This window comes from Cnephaeus nilssonii, assembly GCF_951640355.1.
Source record: "Cnephaeus nilssonii genome assembly, chromosome: 1".
Classification (NCBI taxonomy): Eukaryota; Metazoa; Chordata; class Mammalia; order Chiroptera; family Vespertilionidae; genus Cnephaeus; species Cnephaeus nilssonii.
The window spans coordinates 74,832,179-74,855,714 of NC_137072.1; positions in this window are offsets into that span (position 1 = coordinate 74,832,179).

A 23,536-nucleotide genomic window follows, 5' to 3' on the forward strand; every position below is an offset into this window, starting at 1 on the left:
CCCTCGCCCAGGCCTCTCCACGCTCCAAGGGAACCCCACCCTGATCCAGGACACCCTTCAGGGCAAACCAGCTGGTCCCCACCCATGCACCAGGCCTCTATCCTATCTAATAAAAGAGTGATATGCAGATTTACAATCACTCCAACACACAAGATCAAGATAGCTGCCCCTATGTGGTCAAAGATCCTGCCCCCATGTGGACACAAGATGGCCACCACAAGATGGCCAGCAGGGGAGGGCAGTTGAGAGGGACCAGGCCTGCAAGGGAAGGCAGTTGGAGGCGATCAACCCTGCAGAGGAGGGCAGTTAGGGGTGACCAGGCCAGCAGAGGAGGGAAGTTGGGGGCAAACAGGCTGGCAGGGGAGCAGTTAGACATCAATCAGGCTGGCATGGGAGTGGTTAGGGTGATCAGGCTCGCAGGCAGAAGCGGTTAGGGGAAATCAGGAAGGCAGGCAGACGAGCAGTTGGGAGCCAGCAGTCCTGGATTGTCAGAGGGATGTCCGGTGGCATTGGGCCTAAACGGGCAGCCGGACATCCCTCGAGGGGTCCCAGATTGGAGAGGGTGCAAGCTGGGCTGAGGGACACCCCCTGCCCTCGTGCACGAATTTCGTGCACCAGGCCTCTAGTTATGTTATATTAATCAGGTATTTAATAAAAAAGACCATCTTTTAATCATAGGAACTGAAGTTTGCTAGCCTATGTTCCTGTCTAATACACTTTAATATCTAATCTTTTGGTAAAATCAAATTTGACAATCTTTCAAGGGTTTGAATTTTAAGAAACTTTCTCTTGATCTAGAATTGGCTTTAGGTCATCCAAATAGACTCTGAAATGCCTTGAATGTTTGTTTTCTCTCTCATGAAGAAAAGATTTATACTGAAGGTACATAGGAACCTTTGTCAAATACAGTTATAACTAATGGTTATTAGTTATAATATTATAGAATTTTGGGTTTTACAGAAAGGACAAAATTCCATGTCATCTGCATTATAATGAAATCCATAAACATGTTATTTTAAATTTCTTGTTATTTGGAGACAGTTACTGTTTTGTTATAATGCATTTAGAAAATATTACTCTGAAAAGTTCATGGAAAGTACTGGCAAGGAAAATCAGAAGATCTTAAAGCATGTCAGTGTACTTTTCTCCCTATATTATACCTCCAAAATTTGGCAATTCTTAATGAATGAATCATGGCAATACATTCCTTTGCATAAATACAGTAAGACTGGATTCCAATGGTGGTTTTAGTGACGGAACACTTTAACTGGAGTGTCATGTTTTAAAAAGTCCTGTCTGGACTCTGAAGACTTAAAGCCAATAAAAATGCCATGGAGAAAGCCTGGTATCTTGCTTGATAGCCCTAAAAATGGATGGCACTGGAGCATCAGGTCCATACCCTGCCATCACTGGCGGTTGGTCAGAGTAGAAGGGGAGCAATGAGGGAGCCTCTACATCCCTGTGGAACCCCCATGCACTCTAGGCTGTGACAAGTAGAAGGGCTGCTGAGATGGGCCTTGAAACCTAGGTCACAGGCCTGGGTTGAGTCACTGCAGGTGAAGAATTCACCTAACCCATCAGATACTGCAGGCAGGCCTGACGGCAGCTGGGTGGCTTGGCTTCCCTGCCCTACGGGGCACATTGAGACTCAATCATAAAATTCCAGCAAAGACGGTCAGTTACAATTCTTGTTGTGTTTATGCAAACAATCAGGCCAAATTAAATGCAATAGATAAATTGGTCTTAATTTGGCTCTTTAATAAACAAGGGTAATTTTAAGATGTAAAATTCTATTTCAATAGGAGTTATTGAAGCATCTATCTTATATAAAAACTGCTGTTAGAAATTTTAACCCTGCTATTTGGCTTCTGTAAATGCTTGCTTGCTTAAATAATAAGAAAAATAAGACTACTTTCACTTCAGAGAGGCCATTAAACCTTCCCTGGACAAAATTATCAGTGCTGGCACCAGGCCAGGCCTTTGGTTGAGGTCTCAAGGCCCCCAGCACACAGGGGCTCTTTAAGAACTTGCAAAAGGGGCCGGAAACACCCCATATTTGGGAGACAAAGAAGGTAAAAACATATAAATAGGGAAAGTTCCTCCATGTTGGGGCCCAGAATTTGAGAGACATTTTCCCCTGGGCCCCAGTGGGGCACAGAACCTAAGCGCGTTATAAATGTAACTCCATCTCTCTAAGTGTTGCTTGGTTCTTCTCCAGTTTTCTGTAACATTATTGAAACGGAAATGTTTTCTTTCCCTTCCACCAGACCATTTGTTGTAACTCTTGCTGTTCTAATAGCTCAATAATACTAAATTTTATAATACAGTTTGTCTCCGCCAGGTCACAAGCCCACCTCCTTCTGTGCCAAGGCCTCATCGTCCCTCTGACAGACAGCAAGGAACTCTTGGCTCTGAAAGAAAACTTTGTTCCTCCTCAGCATGGAAGTAGTCAGTGGAGCCCACCGATGTCTATTTTCCCTTAAAGAATTCAGAGCCAGGCTCCTTGAGGGGATGTGTTAGACAGTTAGATGGACAAGAGCAGAGAAAGGACGATGGGCCAACTGGAAAAAAAATAGATGGGACCCTAAGACGTGCTTCTCACCACTCCAACTGCTCTGAAGCCAGAAATGAAGAAACCAGTGTATATGCCCCCTCCCTTCCTCTAAGAAAGCCAACAGGTTTTAGAACAGCTAATAGAGAGAATCAGTAAGCCCTGAAGGCCCAGATGTTACACCAGACCAGATCTCTGGACTGCCATTACAATCCCTTGGGTGATGAAGATGAAAAAAGACTCGAGCTTCTTAATTTGGCTCTTTACTCCCTAGCTTTGAGTCTTATATTGAATTCCCCAAGGCTGAAAATCAGGTTAAGGTTCAAGTGGGGGGGTGGGGAGAGAAGATGATGGGGAAAATAAGACATTTTTGGGGGGCTAGCAATCTGATTTTGTGCCAGTAACCTAATGTAAATTCTTAGTAGCCTATAACAAAGTCACTGCCCCTTTTTCCACAATCTGGTCTTTAAGACCAGTTACCTAAATATTCACATTTTACAGAGGCCATAAACCATGAACAATGCACAACCCCCAGAGGGGGTTATCAGCACTGGCATCAGGCCAGGCCTTTAGGTGTGGTCTCATGGCCTCCATCCCAACACACGGGGCTTTTTGCAAAGCCCGCGAAAGGTCCAGAAGTCTAATCCTTATTTGGGGGACAAAGAAACCAAAGGGTATAAAGGGAGAGCTTCCTCCATATTGGTTTGCTCAGGATTTGGAGAGAAACAGTCTCCCTTGAGTCACTGTACTAGTACATGCGAAACATCTGAAAATAAATGGGTTTTTCCTGTGTCTCCAAGTACTCCTGTGTGTGTATTTTTCGGTCGCCTGCTAAATTCTGTAACACTTCTTGTCTTTAAATCTATTTTGTCTGCGTTAGTATGTTACAGAGAACCGGAATAAATCAAAAAATGCCGGAGAGTTTGAAGTCACACTTTATTACGTGCGGGTCCAGAGGAAAATGTCTCTCAAATTCTGGACCCCAACATGGAGGAACTTTCCCTACTTATATGTTTTTACCTTCTTTGTCTCCCAAATATGGGGTGTTTCCGGCCCCCTTTGCAAGTTCTTAAAGAGCCCCCGTGTGCTGGGGCCTTGAGACCTCAACCAAAGGCCTGGCCTGGTGCCAGCACTGATAACTTTGTCCAGGGAAGGTTTAATGGCCTCTCTGAAGGCCATTAAATAATATTTCCCTTATTATTTAAGCAAGCAAGCATTTACAGAAGCCAAATAGCAGGGTTAAAATTTCAAACAGCAGTTTTTATATAAGATGGATGCTTCAAGTATAGTTACATCAGATTCCTTTTGAATAGTGTTTTGCGTGGCATACTCTCCCACCTCTTCTTTGCCCACTCCTGCCAAGCATTCAATGTCTTTTTGTTTAAGGAGAATCTCTTGTAAACAATATGTAATTTTTAAAAATTAGTTCTGACAATCTTTGTTATTAATTAGATAATCTAGTTTGCTTGTTACTGAGCAAGAACTCCCTGACTTATGTTCATAGAGGCCAATACTTTGACATCAGCTTTTGATAAAAGAATAAGCTGTTATTGCTAATTGACCAGAAAGGTGATAGGAAGTGAGGCTCAAATCTATCTCCCAACTGGAGCCTTTGGTTTACATTTCAAGGAAGAAGTGGGAAGGTTATGCATACTCTACAGAATTACATTATTTTGACATAATGAGAGCTTGGTGAGCAAGTGCTAGGGGAACCGGGCTTTTCATGGGTCACATGTTTGAATTTGAGGGTGGTGTGTGCCTGTGTGTGTGTGTGTGTGTGTGTGTGTGTGGGTGTGTGTGTATGTTAGTATGTAGTCTGCAGTGGATTTTGACCAAGTGATGTGAAAGGTTACTCTAGGGCAAATGTCTGACTATCTATGTGATTTGCTACCTTGTTCCATTATTTCTGAAAAAATACCAAAAAAAACCCCACAACCACACAAGTCAGTATCTCCTTGGAAACAGGATTAGGCCAATTCAGGCTGGTTCTGCAGTTGCAGAAGTACCACCAGAATTAAGTATGCATGGGATTCCAAATTGTGCAACAGCATGGCAAACTCCAAATTTATATTTAGAGTCTGCATAAAGAGCAGCAGTATTATGCATCCAGTTTTTCCTTAGAGTTCTGTAAATTCTAATCCAGTTTAGTTTTGAACCCCTTCATAATCTTTTTTAGTGTGCAGAAAGTGAAACAATCATTTTTTTCCTTTTTTTTCTTTTCTTTATTAATTAAGGTATTACATATGTGTACTTACCCTCCCATTGTGCCCCCCCACCCCAATTCCCCAACTCATGCCCTCATCCCCCTGGTGTCTGTGTCCATTGGTTGCTTATATGCATGCATATAGTCCTTTGGTTGATCTCTTACCTCTGCCCCTCCCCTGTTTTCCCTTTAAGGTTTGACAGTCAGTTCGATGCTTCTATGTTTCTGGATCTATTTTTGTTCATCAGTTTATGTTGTTCATTATATTCCACAAATGAGTAAGATCATGTGATATTTATCTCTCTCTGACTGGCTTATTTTGCTTAACATAATGCTCTCCATGTCCATCCATGTTGTTGTGAATGGTAAAAGTTCCTTCTTTTTTTACAGCAGCTAATATTCCATTGTTTAGATGTACCACAGCTTTTTAATCCACTCATCTGCTGATGGGCACTTAGGCTGTTTCCAAATCTTAGCTATTGTAAACTGTGCTGCTATGAACATAGGGGTGCATATATCCTTTCTGATTGGTGTTTCTGGTTTCTTGGGATATATTCCTAGACGTGGGATCACTGGGTCAAATGGGAGTTCCATTTTAATTTTTTGAGGAAACTCCATACTGTTTTCCACAGTGGTTACACCAATCTGCATTCCCATCAGCAGTGCAGAAGAGTTCCTTTTTCTCCACATCTTCTCCAGCACTAGTCATTTGTTGATTTGTTGATGATAGCCTTTCTGACAGGTGTGAGATGGTGCTGCATTGTTGTTTTGATTTGCATCTCTCAGATGATTAGTGATTCTGAGCATGTTGTCATATTTCTCTTGGCCTTTCTTATGTCCTCTTTCAAAAAGTATCTATTTAGGTCTGTTACCCATTTTTTGATTGGGTTGTTTATCTTCCTTTTGTTAAGTTGTATGAGTTCCCTGTAAATGTTGGAGATTAAACACTTATCGGTGATAACATTGGCAAATATGTTCTCCCATGCAGAGGGCTTTCTTGTTGTTTTGTTGACAGTTTCTTTTGCTGTACAGAAGCTTTTTATTTTGATGCAGTATTATTTGTTTATTTTCTCTTTAGTTTCCATTTCCCTAGGAGCTGTATAGGTGAAGATATTGCTTCGGCATATGTCTGAGATTTTGCTGCCTGTAAATTCCTCTAATATTTTTATAGTTTCCCATCTTACGTTTAAGTCCTTTATCCATTTTGAGTTTATTTTTGTGTATGGTGTAAGTTGATGGTCTAGTTTCATTTTTTTGCATGTATCTGTCCAATTTTCCCAACACCATTTATTGAAGAGACTGTCTTGACTCCATAAACAATCAATTTTTAATTATTTCTTTTTGTTAACCTTCATCTAAAGATATTTTTTCCCATTGCTTTTTAAAAAATATATTTTTGTTGATTTCAGAAAGGAAGAGAGGTGGAGAGAGAGAGATAGAAACATCAATGATGAGAGAGAATTATTGATCAGCTGCCTCCTGCATGCTCCCTACTGGGGATCGAGCCCACAACCCAGGCATATGCCCTTGACCGGAATCGAACCCACGACCCTTCAGTCCGCAGGTTGACGCTCTATCCACTGAGCCAAGCTGACTAAGGCTCCCATTGCCTTTTTTATAGAGTAGAAGGAGGGAGGGAGACAGAGAAAGAGAGAGAGAGAGGGAGAGAGAGAGAGAGAGAGAGAGAGAGAGAGAGAGAGAGAGAGAGAACCTCTAGGAGGGAATTTGCAACCCAGGCATTTGCTCTTATAGGGAATCTAATCTGCAACCCTTTTGGTGCACAGGCTGATGCTCTCACCACTGAGCGCATTGACTAGGGCAATTTTTAATTAGTTCTTTAGTTATGACTATCTACTAAAACCAAGGAGGATCCAGGAAATAATGCAATATGAGGCAAAAGTGGGCTTACAGTTGTAAGTACACAAAACACAGAGTTTATTCTTGTATTATTATGTATTAATTATTGTATTATCTTCCATATGAACAACTATAAACCTACTTTTGCCTCACCCTTTATATGCATGTATCTAAGAATCTATCTATCTATCTATCTATCTATCTATCTATCTATCTATCTATCTATCATCTATCATCTATCTAGAAATTTACAATATAATTAGAGAAGACTATTGAAATACATAAGGAAAATATATTTGAAGAATAAATTAACTGACACTCAATATAAGTGTTGCATAAGAGGTGGGGAAAGAAAACTCTCCCCCGACCCCAATCATGTCCCTATAGTTTTGGGTTCAGTTACTATATAAATGGTCTGTCTTCCATGGTATTACAGGTCACAGTTTTACCTAAGTTTTGTCACTGGGTAATATGCTCTTGTTCTTTTCATCCTATTAATTCTATATTCTCACCACCTAATATTTTATTGCTAAATCATATTTTAGTCTCTCTCTTTTGTTAGTGCAGCACCCAACTTCAAATTTCTTGTTAGAGTAGGCAAAGCTGCAGAAAACATGATAGCTCAGGGCAACAGAACTTAGTTTCTTGCTCATATAACTTTTTATTAACAGCATAGGTTGTCAGGGTTAAGACTGGGGAGACTGTTTACACACAGTCATTCAAAATTCAAAGATTCTGGCAGCTCTGTTATCTTCAACATGTGACTTTGATCATTGTTCCAACAGCAGAAAGAGAAAAAGGTCCTGAAGGAACAGAACACATGGAGAGAATTGATGGCTGGGTGTAGAAGGGACACATCACATTCTGCTCCTATTCCATTGACTGAAGTTCAGGCACATGGCCACACCTAATTGTAGGGAAGGTTGGGAAAATATAGTCTTAGCTGCATGTTCAGAAAGAAGAGGGAAATAGATTTTCCTTTGACACCCTAGAGTTCCTGCTATACATTGAATTCCTTTGACATTTAAACTCCTCTCCTTATTCCTGGAGTTCTCCACAAAATTTGATATTCCTTCAAAATGATTTTTTACAATAAATATTTCTATAAAGTCACTTTGATCTATATTCATGGGTGATTTTCCAAATATTTGTGGATTTCTTAAATCCACTATTCAATGATACCATTCTTCAAAGGCAACTTGGGATTGTTGGGCACATAGGAGATATTCTGAAGCCCCACTAATCTTAGTGTTGCTCTATCCATATTGTTTGTAATTGGCAGTGATGGATGACATCACAGTAGAACATAACCCTTGTGGAGAGGCACACTCAGAAGGCTGTCATTATGAAGTAAACATTGCCTAGCAGGCCTGTTAATAAATGAAATAAGAAGTGCCTAATAGGAACCAAGGTGAGGTTATTTTTCATCCTTGTGAGTAGACTCAGCAAAGTCCTGTGAACTCAGCGAGGTAAGAGGAATGGGTATATACATAGTATCTTCTTTATGTTGCCATTTCATCCTGGCTCGAGATGTAATTTTATTTCATTTACAAAATAGATGAAATTTTAAGTGACATATTTATAAAGATGAATGATGTATACTTTTGCTCTTGAGCTGCCCACAATATAGAGGAGAGGGAGTAGATAAAATGGACTTACTGCAGTAAGTGGCAGGAGTGTGTAGCCTGTCTAGACAGCATAGATTTGTGATCTCCCTCTGCAGTGTTCACTGACATATGATTGGGGGCATAGAGAGTGGGAATTGCTCATTACATACAAGTCAAAATGGAAATGTTAGAAACTGTAAGCATTGTGCAAAAAATATGGTTGTCAGAACTAGATCTGATTTAGTCGGAACCCTGGCTCTGCCACTAATGGGATGCTTATTCTTAGGTAAGTTATTTTAGCTCTCTGACTCTCCTCTGAACAAGGAAAATACTAATGTATGTAGAACAGTTTGCATGGATGTATATATTTAATCTATCTATCTATCTAGCTATCTATCTTTTGCTATTTATATTTTGCACAGTTTGCATAGTCAGCATATAATAGGTTTACAATACTTAGTACTTGTTATTAAGTGTTGTAGTCTATTATTAACTTAAAATATTTGGTGAAATCATGTATAATTATACAATTTTTCAACATTAGGATACAAGCAGAAAATGAAAATAAGTGAGCTCCAAATAATAATCATATATTAAGAAACCAGGAGGACATAAAGAGCCTAATGATATTAATAAGGATATTTGATAGAGGGAAAGGAAGGGAAATTTAGAAAGAAAACTGGGCCTAAGAAGAGAGTTCTAAAGTCCCAGATTTGAGATGAAGGTATTTTATGGGATGTCTATAAGGGAATGGTATTCTGGTGACTGGCTTAAGTCAGTTGGTCAGTCATGCAAAGTGGCAACTATAAAACTAGGCATCAGCTGGAGTGAAAATGAGGGTTAATATGGTGCAGGATGTGTCTGAGGTGGAGCACTGAGGAAGAAAATGGAACATGCTCTAAAACTTGCTGAGGAAGCTGTGAGCATGTCCTAGAGGTTGGTTTCTGTCTTAGGTGAGAAAATGGAGGTGATACATGACTATTAATAGGTGAAATCTATACTAATAAAGGGTAATATGGAAATTGGTCAGGATGCCCCCACAGTAACAACTGAACAGCAGGCTGCGTGGGGCAACCAGGCCGGCAGGGGGGTTAGTGAGGGACGACTAAACAACTGAACAGCAGGCTGTGTGGTGCGACCAGGCCAACAGAGGGGGGCAGTTGGGGGTGGTTAGGCTGGTGGGGGCGGGGGGGACAGTTAGGGGCGATCAGGCAGGCAGGCAGGTGAGCAGTTAGGAGCCAGTGGTCTCGGACTGTGAGAGGGATGTCCGACTCCCGGTTTAGGCCCGATCCGAGGGGTCCTGGATTGGAGAGGGTGCAGGCTGGGCTGAGGGGACCTCCCTCCCCGTGCATGAATTTCGTGCACCAGGCCTCTAGTAATGAAATAAAGACAGTAGCAGAAGGATCTCGATGTGGCTGAGTGGAGCAGGCAAAATTTATTGGAGATATGCAGTTTAAAGTGAGTTAGACAAAGTGCAGTTTTTATAGGAAAGGTTGTATGTGCTATTGTGAAAAAGAATCCATATTTAGTCTATGAATCAAGGGAAAAACCCAAGACAGAAGGAGACTTACTCATAATGGCAAATCTATTGACAGGTCTATTGTTAGATAGTGGGCTACTATCTGTTGACTCTATCACCTATTTCTTGTTTCCTATTTTTCTTTTGTACTGGTCCAGATTCTATTCAAGAAAAGAAACCATTCTTTCAAGGAGAGAGGGCGTTCATAAGAACACCGTGTGATTGCAAAGCATTGGAGAGAATGATTGAAGGGATGGAAGATAGGGGACTTCCACTGTCTATTGGCCTTAAGGCTGTGTATGGTCATAGTTGTGATTCAGAGAGTTCAGAGCTGCTCCTGCTGCTGCCCCTGCAGCCAAAGTGCCTTACATCCATGAAGCAGGAGTCAGCCAAAGCAGCGAGCAAAGGGCTTCTGCCCAACTCCTGCCTACAGAATCTCACGTGGACGTGTGAATGTATCCCACCGGCTTGAATGCAGTCACATTCAGAATACTTGCTGTATCTTGAAAATATAATTTTTAGTTTTTCCTCTTCTGACACATAAGAACTTACATAAAAATGACCGGGAATTAAAGCAATAGCAACAAAGCATATTAAATTTCTTATGTCTTGGTCTTTTTGTGTGTGTTGTCACCCAGCTGAGATTATATAGTCTACGTCTATGTTTTTCTTGTATGTTCTCATAGACCATGCCCATCCTCAGTGCTTAGAAACCTTAATTGGAGTTGGTGCCACACTAAGAAATAAAACATGGAAAATAGGACAAAAATAGGCCAAAGAACTAGCTCAGCAAGAAATTCCTTAAATGACAATACAGTGGAAATTTCGGTGCTAATGCACCTCCCTCCCAGGTCAGTTGTGCATTTTGTGACCTGGTGGACTCTTTAGTCTCCATTGGCTGTTGAGATGCCCCTAATCTGGGTGTGCCTATGTGAGCACGAAGAAAAGTACCAAGAAGCCACACCACTCACTCACACCACATTTTCTTGATATCTACAAATTGCTTTTTCTGCTTGTTCACACGTTTGATAATTTTTCAAAGTCAAAGTGTAGTCAGCCAAGTCTGAGTTGCCATTAGATATGATTTGTACTCTTCCTGTAAGTGGCTTGGGGTGACCTCTGAAAATGGTTTACTATTCATTTGACCCAGAAAACTTCACAAAAGCATGCAAATCAAGAAGTTCAAATCTTCCTGTTAATTTTAAGAATACCTGAGAAACTTCCCAGGCCATCAAGGTTATGTAAATCCAAAACGCCCACCAAGCATTTGATGGATGTCACTTTACAGAAGCAATGTGTGCTATTCCTATCGTTATAATGATGGACTTGGTAGGTGTGACCAGACAATGGGGCTGGACACAGGGTCAGTGGCCCAAAAAGAGTGTTGAGTTTTTGCTGCACATGCTTAAAAATGAAGAGAGTGATGCCAAACTTAAGGATTTAGATGTAGATTCCCTTGTCATTGAGCACACCCGGATGGCCTGGATGGCTTCCATCTTCCAGTTTCTTCACTCATTCCTGAGTTTCATGTTCACTCTGATGGGCTGAGTGACAGAGGCACTCACCAGGTGAACAAAGCTAAGATGCGGTGCAGAATTTACAGAGCTCATGAGTGGATTAACTCATACACCGGCTCTCCTTGCCACATGGAGATGATCTTGACCAAAAAAGAGTAGATTGTTCCTAGATCAGGAGAGGAGGCTGCACAGAAGAAAAAGATATTCCAGAAGAAACTGAAGAAACAAGAACTTATGATCCAGGAGTAAATTCTGCATAAAATAAATACTAATAAAAGTAAAAGCAGAAAAAAGAAACAATTTGTAAACTTTCACAAACTTTTGTGGTACAGTTTAGCTCATATACAACCACAATTTCTAAAGTGGCTCCTCTTTCCCATGTATTTTTCTGTTATTCTTTCCTGGTAAAATTGGGATCCTGGTTAAGCTCAGTCTTTCCATTTATTCTGCTCTTGTATACATCATGCCTGCTCAGTATCTCTACTTAAAAATAGTGTCTCTTCAAAATTTCTAAGGATGTGCCTCTCAAGAATTTCATCTAATGATTACCTAATCAAACATTAATCTAGCTATTTCTTCAAAGGGACTTCCCATATGTTACTAAATATAGATAATTAAACAGGGGGATTATCCTGGATTATTTTGGTGGGTTCAATCTTATCATCTAAGCTCTTAAAAGTAGATATATTTCTCTATCTGGAGTCAGGGGGATTATCCTGGATTATTTTGGTGGGTTCAATCTTATCATCTGAGCTTTTAAAAGTAGATATATTTCTCTATCTGGAGTCAGAGAGATGTGGCCGAAGAAGAATCATGCAGAAGAGGAGTATAGGAGAAATGAATGAGTCTTGAAATGTTCTTCCCTAGAGCTCCAACGAAGAGTGTAGTCCTACCAATACCTTAATTTCAGCCTTGTGAGACTCGAAGAAGAGGAACTAGCTGAGCAATAATATAGTGGGGACTTCTGGTTCATAGAACTGTGAAATAATGCATATGTGTTAAGATGCTAAATTTGTGGTGATATATCATCTATAATAATAAAAGCGTAATATGCTAATTAGACCGGACAGCTGAATGACCTTATGGATGTCATTCTGGATGTCCTTCTGGATGAAGCCGCTGCAGCAGGGGCCAAGTCAAAGGTAGTTAGGAGCGGTCAGGCAGGCAGGCAGGTGAGTGGTTAGGAGCCAACGGTCCTGGATTGTGAGAGGGATCCTGGACTATAAGAGGGTGCAGGGTGAGTGAGGAGTGATTAACTGGGCAACTTATATGAATACTAGAGGCCCAGTGCATGATTGAATCATGCACGTGTAGGGTCCCCTACACGCTTTCGCTTTCGATCGCGGGGGAGCTGGGTTCCTGTCCGCTGGTGCACCAGGCCTTTCAGAAGCCTCCAGCGCGGCGGAGGCTTCTGAAAGGCCTGGTGCTTGAGTGGACAGGCACCCAGCTCCCCCGCTTTTGATGGTCTCACTAAGAGTGAGCCACATTAACATTCTTTTGGTGCTCCTGAATGCAAAATTCACTGCTGCTTCAGAGCTTTACATGCTTGAACCTTTCTACCTTGAATACTCTTTCTCTAGATCTTTGAATATTTTACTTCTTAACATTCTTCAAGTATTTGCTTAAGTATCACTTCATCAGAGGGTCTCCCTGATTATCATCTCAAAACAGCCAATCACCACCACTTTGTGTCTCCTAACCCTTCGTTATTATTTTTTAAAGCACTCTCACTTTTTAAATGACATTTATATGTGTCTTCTTCTTTTGACACACTAGACCCGTGGTCAGCAAACCACGGCTCGCGAGCCACATGCGGCTCTTTGGCCCCTTGAGTGTGGCTCTTCCACAAAATACCACAGCCTGGGCAAGTCTATTTTGAAGAAGTGGTGTTAGAAGAAGTTTAAGTTTAAAAAATTTGGCTCTCAAAAGAAATTTCAATCGTTGTACTGTTGATATTTGGCTCTGTTGACTAATGAGTTTGCTGACCACTGCACTAGACTATAAACTCAATGATGGCAGTGACTTTTATTGCCTTCATAATTGCTGATGGCTCAACTACCAGAGCAGTCTCTGCATCATGGTAGATTCTGAAGAAGTATCTATGCGATTAAAGAAAGCATCAAGCACATATAAAAAATTTAGACTTTAGGTATCATTGAATAGTTTTGATTCCAAAGTGTTTTGTGACAATATAGGCAGTTAAGTGTCCTAAAGAAAAATGTGGTACTATACTTCAAGAGTTTAAGGTGTATAAAAATATAGCTCTCAGGATAGAATGAGGATGTTTCTGAAATATTCACATTATAATACTTTTGATTAAAACATTGAGTAATAGCTGAAAGCAATGGAAACTTGGAAATCACAACTATCAGTCCGTTATTATTAATGTCTGAAGCCATTATCTATTTCTTCCTTAGCCTGGAAAATGATGTTTTCATATCAAATTCCAAGACTTGGGCTTCATAGCTCATTTAGCTATTTCGATTGGCTAGAAAGGCATTTCTGCTCTGGAGTTAAACAGATTATATTAAAGCCAATCTTATATAATAAAAGCCTAGGTGGTGTCATGTGACATTGTCACAAGATGGCTGCCACAAGATGGCCACCACAAGATGGCTGCCACAAATTGGTCACCACAAGATGGCTGTCAGGGGAGGGCAGTTGTGGGTGATCAGGCCAGCAGGGGAAGGCAGTTGGGGGCAATGGGGCCAGCAGGGGAGGGCAGCTGGGGGCAACCAGGCCTGCAGGGGAGGGCAGTTGGGGGGCACCAGGCTGGCAGAGGAGGGCAGTTGGGGGTAAGATCAGTTCTGCAGAGGAGGGCAGTTGGGGGTGACCAGGCCAGCAGGGGAGGGCAGTTGGGGTTGACCAGGCCTTCAGGGCAAGGCAGTTGGGGGAGATCAGACCAGCAGGGGAGTGCAGTTGGAGGCGATCAGGTTGGCAGGGGAGAGCAGTTGGGGGCTATCAGGCTGGTAGACCAAAGCAGTTAGGAGCAATCAGGAAGGCAGGCAGGTGAGCGGTTAGGAGCCAGCAGTCCTGGATTGTGAGAGGGATGACCAGCATTCAGACATCCCCCAAGAGGTCCCAGATTGGAGAGGGTGCAGGCCATTCTGAGGGGCAGGCCCCCCCCTTCCCAGTGCACGATTTTCATGTACCGGACCTCTAGTTTATAAGTAATGATCATGCAGTCCTCAAGAATTTTTCAGGGAACATATTGTGGGGAGAACTTAATTTTATTATGAACTAACATGTTATTTCATGTTTCATAATTGTATGATGGGTTGTGGTACTCAAGAGGGCATCCTGTTGCCTACTCTTTTAGCTTTGTCACCTTAGAAGTTCAGGTATCTCACTTATTTTCCCTAATTACATCTTTGGCCTCATAGTACAAGGCTAGGCTTCTGGCAGCATTACTCTTCATTTAGGTGGCATACTGGGGGACAATTGGATGGCTCTCATCACAACACTGACAATTTCACATTTATTGCTCAACTCTTTATTTTCACTTTGTTTGCCTAATGTTTGTGGGGTTGTTTTGGCTTCTTTCTAAGATCATTTCTCCCCCACAGCTCAGAGCTATAGGAAATCTCATCCTTATCCCCAAATGTCTGCGACTTTATTGAAAAATCCCTTGGGCGTAGTAGTAGTAATTGCAGCTTTGGTAGTAGAAGTAGTAGTTGTAGGGCTGGTGGAGTCTGTTTTGGTGGTGGTGGGGTTTGCTTTGGTTGTAGTGGGGTTTTCTTTGGTTGTAGTGGAGCTTCCTTTAGTTGTAGTGGAACTTGTTGTAGTAGCTTGTATTAGGGATGCAGGGGTAAAGTAGGGAGGATATATTGGAGGGTACCCAGGGTTCACTACAGGTTCAGGTATGTATGGATTTGGTTGGTAAGGTGGATATGGATAACGTGGGTCATAAGGTGGAGGAGGAGGAATTCTCCCTGGGCCAAAAGGGGGAGGAGGAGGAGGTGGTGGAATTCTCCCTGGGCCAAAAGGGGGAGGAGGAGGAGGTGGTGGAATTCCCCCTGGGCCAAAAGGGGGAGGAGGAGGAATTCTCCCTGGGCCAAAAGGGGGAGGAGGAGGAGGTGGTGGAATTCCCCCTGGGCCAAAAGGGGGAGGTGGTGGAATTCTCCCTGGGCCAAAAGGGGGAGGAGGTGGAGGAGGTGGTGGACCAAATCTTGGGTCGAAAGGTTGTGGAGGAAAAGGAGGCGGCAACTGCGGATATGGTGGATATGGTCCTCTGGGCCCTCTTTGACTCTCACCAGGCTGTGGGGAAAAACAAACAATTTGGAATTAAATATTTTAATGTCAAGCATAAGAACTTATACTCTCTGTGGCAGGAAGCATTCTGAGATCACTCCCAAGATTCCTGTTTCCTCCTGGCACATGCTCGTCTGACCATATCAGGCGAGCCTTTTAAAATAGGTTCTATAAGTCAGAGACAGAAATCAGTAAGATTTGTAGCTGCAGCAAATGCTCTTCTCTTGGCTTGGGAGCAAAGAGCCATGTTTGGGAAAGGATCACATGGAAGTAAATGGTCGATGGGTAGGAGGAGGTGGGGATGTCACCTGGTGACTAGCCAGCGAGAAAATAAGGACCTAAGTTCCCAAAACAAGGGACCCAATTCTGCCAAAAATCATGCAAATTTGAGAGAGGATCATGGGTTCCAGAAAGAAACACGGTCCTGGAAACACTCTTTCAGCCTTGTCAGGCCCTGAGCAGAGAATTCAACCAAGCTAAGGCCAGAATTTTGACCAAAGAATCAGTGAGATAAAAAATGGATTTTTAAAGCTACTGATTTGTAGAAATTTGTTATGCAGCAAGAGAAAACTATTATATGTCTCCAAGCCACACAGTCTGAAAGTCTATATCAGAGCACAGAAAGAGTTTTTTTGTTTTTGCTTGCTTGTTTGTTTTTCCCACTGAATGCCTAGGCTCTCAATGAAAGCTGAGATAGTATTGATGGGAAAAAAAAGATTTTGGGTGAAATTATATCCTTTGTTTATTTTTTAATTTTTTATTGGGATGGTGTTTTTATTTTATTTTTAAAAAAATTATCTTTATTTTTGAAAGTATTACAGATGTCCCCTTTTCTCCCTAGTGGCCCCCTTCTCCTGAACCTGCCTCCTCTCCTCCCCCAAAGCCTTCACTGCATTATTGTCTATAATGAACAAAATAACTGACAAACATGGGTTATGCATATATGCATATATGCATATATGTTCTTTGGTTCATCTCTTTCCACAGCCTCTCCCGCCTTCCCTCTGAGATTCCTGTCTGTTGCATGCTTCAATGTCTCTGAATCTATTTTGTTTGTCAGTTATTTTGTTCATTAGATTTCACATATGAGTGAGATCTTTTCTCTGATTGGCTTATTTTGCTTAGCATAATACTCTCCAGGTCCTTCCATAATATGCTCAAAGGGTAAGATATCCTTTTTTTATACAGATGGCCAAAAGACAGATGAAAAGAGACTCAAAGTCGCTGATCATCAGAGAAATGCAAATTAAAACCACAATGAGATATCACCCCTCACCTGTCAGAATGGCTACCATCAATAAATCAACAAACAAGTTCTGGTGAAGATGTGGAGAAAAGGGAACTCTGGTGCACTATTGGTGGGAATACAGACTGGTGCAGCTATAGTGGAAAACAGTATGGAGTTTCCTAAAAAAATTAAAAATGAAACTGCTGTTTAACCCAGTGATCTCTCTTCTAGGAATATATCCTAAGAATCCCAAAACACCAATCAGAAATCAACCTTTGCTTATAGTACAGTCTGTCACTGGAATCAATTTCAAATGGGAAAAATGTCTCTTATATCTCATTAAGAGTTCAGGATTGTTCAACTGCTTGAAAACTAATTAATTGTCAAGCATACTATTGAACAGCTATTTTGTGAAATATGCTGAAGTAGGAGCTATGTGAGTGCCACTTGTGAGTTTGCAGATCAAGTAGCCACAATACTAGAAGGTACAAAAATCACCCAACGGGAGGTAGAATGATATAGTCTTTATAGTTTCCTGCCTCTGTTATGTAGAAGTTGTGTGAATGTGAAATCCTTTTTGAGATGCTTTCTTACCGCATCTGGAAAATGATGTTCTTAAAAGTGCCCATGTCCTAGGGTCATTGTCAGATTTGTTGTGAAACGTTACTAGTAAAGTGATTAGGGGGGCGCTTGGCTCAGGTACAGTGCTCAATAAACGTTTCGTGCTGCTATTTGCTATGTTAACATCTAGGAGAGTGGTTGCAATTTTTGGAAATAAAAATAGTGCAGGAAACAAATACATTGGAGAATTAGAGTTATTAGTTTTGGGGAGAGGAAAGATAGTCTCACAGAGGAGGCAGCCTTTGAAGGGAGGTTTAAATATTATAAACTGGTGAGAGGGCATGTCAAATGGAGGGGAAGTATGTAAATGCTCCAGGGTAGGAAAGCACAAGTCCTCATCTCCAGTGGGTTCATATGGGACCTACAACTACATTTCCTTTTTGTTCTCAGGTCCTTCACCTGTTTTCTGACATTGCCAATTCCAAACTGTAGGGTCCCCCTAAATCATCCCTTTTCTTGATTCCTACTTGCAGGTCCTTCACCAGTGGTGGCAGATATCGAAAGCCCTGACCCCTGACAAACATCTGGTCCTTCTGCACTGCCCTGCATTTCTCTCAAGTGCCTTCAAATTATGCCACCGCATGTCCCAGAAGCCTATAATTTCCCAAGTTGATGCCAATCTTATTAAAGCTCTCTACCTCTTCTTTAGGCCTCATCCACCCCATCAAGATGATTTTCCTCCTATTTTTTCCAAAGTAATGCAGGCAATTCGAAATGAACTTTACTGATTTACTGGCCACATACGGTCAAGTCATAGCTGTCTGGCTATTTTGTTTTTTCTTGCAGGTATTTTCTCAGGGCTCTGTCAGTTTTTCCTTTTTATTCCTGAACTTCAATACGTGCCTTTTAACTGGCTTGTTTTCCTCAGAATAATAGCTGTCACCTACGTTATACCTTTAAACAAGTCCGCTTTCAACCGTGCATTTCCTTGTTATCACTCTCCCTTCACCTCTTTCCTTTCAGCAAAGCTCTCTGAAGGTGTATTCTCAGTTTGCTGAGATTAACCCCACTGCTCATATGCTAGTCACTAGTTACCTGGCTTCTGCTCCCAGTATGCCAGTAAAGCACTTTTTTTGGTGTCACAATGAAACAAAAAATGCCAAGGCAGAGCTGTGGAACTAGTCCTCAAGTTAGCCCTCTCTAGCTAGTGATAGCTTATTGAATTATGGAGGGCATTTGACCCAAGGGCGGACAATCCAAAGGCTAGGCCAATGTGTTTGAAAAGTTCAGGACTTGATTTTTTCTTTTTTTTTTAGGACTTGATTTTTAATTGGCAAGATAAATCCATAGTGTAGGAAAATATTTCACATTTTTTTTCATTGTTGAGACAATGAATTCACTAAAAGTTGTCTTGTCTCCTAAGGACAGCCTGATATTGATCTAAAAATTATGTCTATTGAAAAAAAATCTTCATAGTAAACATTTGTTATTTTCCTGATCTCTTAACCCAACGAAAGTGATTAATTAATTTCCTTTCTGCAACTGGACAGTGGTAATCAACTTGGTAAAAATAATGAAAATACTATGTTAGAAATAAAAATTATCTTCTCAGTGGGGTATAATTGGAGCTAATCTCCTGTATCACTTGGTTTAGGAACAATCCAGCCAAGATATGGATACTTAGAATCTAAATTTATTTGTATTTAAATGGGATTAATAGTAGTTGGTTTCAGGCTTTCTTTGAGGATTAATCGTGATATTGCTGGAAAGCAGTCAGAAAATTACCCATAACAGAATAAACACTCAAAAGATGACTGGATCAATAGTACTACTTACCTGCCCATATTATTAACAATTAATCATCATGAATCTCATATAATTAAGTTAGGAAAAAGGCTTATTTCTATTTAAACTGCTTATGTTAAGCTGCTTATATTATTGGAATTCTCAAATTTATTTTGCAGAAAAAAATCATTTTCAGGTAATCAATACCTGTTGCTTTAAAATAAGAAAGTGTTTTTCTCTTATAGTCTGGACATAAAAATGTTGAATATCAGCTTTAAGGTCTGATAAGTAAGATATAATCTGATCTTTGAAACATGTCAATATGTTTTATTGGTGTATCAAAATTCATGTCACATCTCTAATGCACTTAGTAATAAGGCCAAGGCCTGGCTGCTTGAGAGACCTAGGGAATGGCCTCCTTTTATTCAAGTTTTAGAGAGTAGATAGAAGAAGAATGGTTTTATGTTTCAGAATGATATAACTTTATGTTGCCTATTTTGTGTAAGTCCTAGTCTTTTCTGAAAAAGGTTTTTATCTTTTTCACTTGATATATTTTACAGTCCTTTGGTAGAAATTACTCTGGAATTAATCTCCTTTTTCCAAAACTGGAATTAATCTATCGCTACTTTGAAATCAATTATTATTCCACTACCTAAAACACAAAAACTTGCGGCTTTTTAAAAAAATCCCTTGAAACTTTGAATAGTTAAAAGCGTCTGTGGTACTTAACCCAGACCTTTATACCCGGTAGGTGTTGATTGATAAAAATGTTTATCATTTATCAAAAGTTGCCCAAGTCCTTGGTAAAATATTACCAGGTCCTACTCTCAAACACTCATTCGTTCTGGTTATATGGTTAATCCTCACTCAAGAATATTTTCATTGATTTTTAGAGAGTGGAAGTGGAAGGGAGGGGGAGAGACAGAGAGAAACATCATGTGAGAGAGACACATGGATTGGTTGCCTCCTGCATGCGCCCCGACCAGGGCTGGGCATCGAGCCTGCAACTCAGATATGTGCCCATGACCGGAATTGAACCTAGGACCTTCAGTCCACGGGCCAACACTCTATCCTCTGAGCCAAATCGGCTAGAGAGGCTTACTATATTTTTAATAAGTGAATCAGGTTCTTTAGATATAGATGATCCCTGAATCCTATGTTGATAAAAAACTGTTCTAGTTTAACTATCCCATATATAGATGAAGTAACAGTCTTAATAAAATTAAAGAACATGCCCTAGCTTGTTTGGCTCAGTGGATAGAGCATCAGCCTGTGGACCAAAGGGTCCCAGGTTTGATTCCAGTCAAGGGCACATGCCTGGGTTGCAGGCTCGATCCCCAGTAGGGGGTGTGCAGGAGGCAGCTGATCAATTGATCCTCTCTCATCATTGATGTTTCTTTCTCTCTCTCTCTTTATCTCTGTCCCTTTCTCTTTGAAATAAATAAAATATTAAAAAAATTAAAGAACATGTTCAAATATATTAAAAAAGTGTCATTAAGTAAATTGGATAAAAAACTTACAATAAATTTGTTTAACCTACTTGTGAAATTGCTAATGTATGGGTACCCACACTTATACATGTTTGTATAATGCAGTCTGATATTATAGATTTTAACAGTCAAACATGGTAGCCATGAGCCGTATGTGGCAATTTAAATTAGATTTATAATTTGTTTTTAAATATATTTTTATTTATTTTAGAGAGGAAGGAAGAGGGAGAGAGAGATAGAAACATCAATTATGAGAGAGAATCATTGATCGGCTGCCTCATGCACGCCTTCCACTGGGGATCGAGCCTGCAACCTGGGCATGTGCCCTTGACCAGAATCAAACCTGGAACTCTTCAGTCCACAGTCTGATGCTCTATCCACTGAGCCAAACTGGCTAGAGTTAGATTTATAATTTAAATTCAAATTACAGCAGTAGAACAGCATTTCATCAATGATTGATAGCTACTAATACTAATGTGAAAAATGTGACTAGTCATGAGAAAAAGATGATGTGGTTAATGAGACTTACCGAGAAACAGGCTTCAAGGACCAAAAGGCCCAAGATGAAACACAGTGGTTTCATCCTTACGGTTACTCCTGAAAATAAGCACAATGGCTGGTTAATATTCCTTTTTTTTTAAAAAAGTGTCCCGACCACTGGTATTAGTGCAGGAATAGTACTGTACCATTTTAAGAAACTCGTCTAATTTTATTTTGGACTCCATATTACTATGGAGCAATAATGTTAGGCTTACGACATGTAACTATGATATGATGAAACTAGTTTTCACTTTTGACTTGGAAACTAACACTGGAAATAATGAATAATGGCAAAGAGTTGTTCATAATATGTTTTATGTGATAGAAGTTTTATGAGTAGGTTTTTACTTATAGAAGTAACTACTGTATCTAGTAAGCTGATTTTTTTCCTTTTTCTTATTATTGAGATGTCCCCAAAATAAAATTTAAGATATATGATTTAGTTATAATATTAATATATCAAATACAAATTTGCAGAAATCTATAAATCAATGTAATCACTATTATAAAATATCAAGATGCTCAAATCCAAATGTATCCATCTCAAAGGACAGTTGACCCTTGAACAAAACAGGTTTGAATTATGTGTCCATTTCTATACCAATTTTTTTCCAGTAATTACACAGTAGGCCCTCCATATCCCCAGGTTTCGCAGAGTCAACCAACTGCAGATTTAAAAGTATTTTTGATCCTCTCCTTTGGAATCTGTGGGTGCAGTGGGCCAACTTTATGTATTGTTCTACACTATTACATATAAGGGATTTTAGCATCCACAGATTTTGGTATCCATGGGGGTCCTGAAACCAATTCCCCTTGTGGGTACTGAAGGACAACTTGTGAGTCATAAGTTATACTCACAAGTTATAACTTTGGGGAGTCAGTACCCCTAACCCCTGCATTGTTGAAGGGTTAACTGTAGTTTAAAGAAAAATGGTCACATAATATATGTCCTAGTTTTAACAACATTCTACTAAGTTATTTTATTTCATGATAAGTGGTCTAAAACTATTTAAAAAAATCCATATAATATACATCAAAGACCAGGGCAGAGAGAAGAGAGATGCTTAGGTCTTGAACTCTCAACTGGCTTTGATTTTACAGTATATTCCACCCCGCCCCCAGCCCATTTTTTGGTAAACCTCACCCAAGGATATTTTCCATTGATTTTTTAAAGAGAGTGGAAGGGCAGGGGAGCGAGGGGGAGAGAGAGAGAGAGAAAGAGAGAGAGAGAGAGAGAGAGAGAGAGAGAGAGAGAGAGAGAGAGAGAGAAACATTAATGTGGGAGAGACACATCAATTGGTTGCCCCCTGCACACGCCCTGACCAGATTGGGGATTGAACCTACAACCTAGGTATGTGCCCTTGATGGGGAATTGAACCTGTGACCCTGTGATCTGCAGGCCAGTGCTCTAACCATTTAGCACACCAGTCTGGGCTACAATATATTTCAAGTACATGATGGCCCAAGTTCTGGGAAAGCAGTGCATGCACATTTGTGCGAACTAGCTTTCTAATAGTCAACTCTACCCATCAGGTATGTGTGTTGCCTGAACAACCAAGCCTTCAAAGAATCTTAGGGACAAATTTCACTGAATATTCAATTATATATGCATACTTTTTTTCTTTAAGTATCATTTTTTCTATGTCATGTTCTTGTAAAAAGTTTTAAAAACTAAGACAAAACTAGTAATAAAAATATGCTGTAGAGTGTAGAACAATTCAATTCTCTTAGAATACATTTAATAGTGTTCTGGTCATTATGTAGCTCAAAAAATGTTAAGGTTCATCAGGGGAAAAATTGATTGATTGTGTAATTGGATGGATTAATGTCTCAAGTGCCCAACATGAATACTTTTCCCTAACATATAGAATTTCACAAAACTCAATGGGTTTTATGGCTTACCATATTTCATGTAAGGCACATATTATTCTTTTAGTGAAAATGAATGTTCTTTAAACACCTATGAAAATAATATCTTAAGAAGTCTCAGAACAAAGCAGCATGGTACTGGCATAAAAACATATAAATCAATGGAATAGAATAGAGAGTCCAGAAATAAACCCATGCCTTTATAGTAAATTAATATTTGACAAAGGAGGCAAGAACATACAATGAGATAAACATAGTCTATAAATTTTGTTGGAAAAATTGGACAGATATGTGCAAAAATGTATTAGACCACTTTCTTACACCATACACAAGACTAAACTAAAAATAGATTAAAGATTTAAAATAAGACTCAAAACCATAAAAACCGTAGAAGAAAATATAGGCAGTAAGATCTTTAACATTTCTCATAGCAATATTTTTCTGATGTATCTCAGGAAACAAAAGAAAAAATAAGAAAATAGGACTACATCTAACAACAAAGATTTTGCACAGCAAAGGAAACCATCAACAAAATGAAAAAACACTCCACTGAATGTG